We start from the raw sequence: 303 nt of genomic DNA, 5'->3' as shown, positions 1-303 counted from the left end.
TGTCCTCTTGTGGTTTGTCTTGCCAAGCAAGGGGGTGCGGGGGGGAGCCCAGCTGTGCCCAGGGACCCGGGGCAGGGATGGGAGAGCCCCGACAGCCTCGTGTGGCAGTGGCGCAGGTGGGGGGACAGCTCAGACCACAATGCATTTTATTTACATTGTACACCTCGAGAGAAGACGCTTAAATTAATCTGCAAAGAATCGGGCAGCATCTCCAAGAGAATAAGTTAACGGCGGCCACTGGGCCACAGCAGTGACTCGGGGAAGCGGCTCCCACAAACACCAAGTGGCAGGGAGGGGGTCCCC

The sequence above is a fragment of the Egretta garzetta genome, unplaced genomic scaffold (assembly GCF_000687185.1).
Source record: "Egretta garzetta isolate BGI_Z169 unplaced genomic scaffold, ASM68718v1 scaffold1257, whole genome shotgun sequence".
Classification (NCBI taxonomy): domain Eukaryota; kingdom Metazoa; phylum Chordata; class Aves; order Pelecaniformes; family Ardeidae; genus Egretta; species Egretta garzetta.
This window is presented reverse-complemented; position numbering follows the sequence as displayed.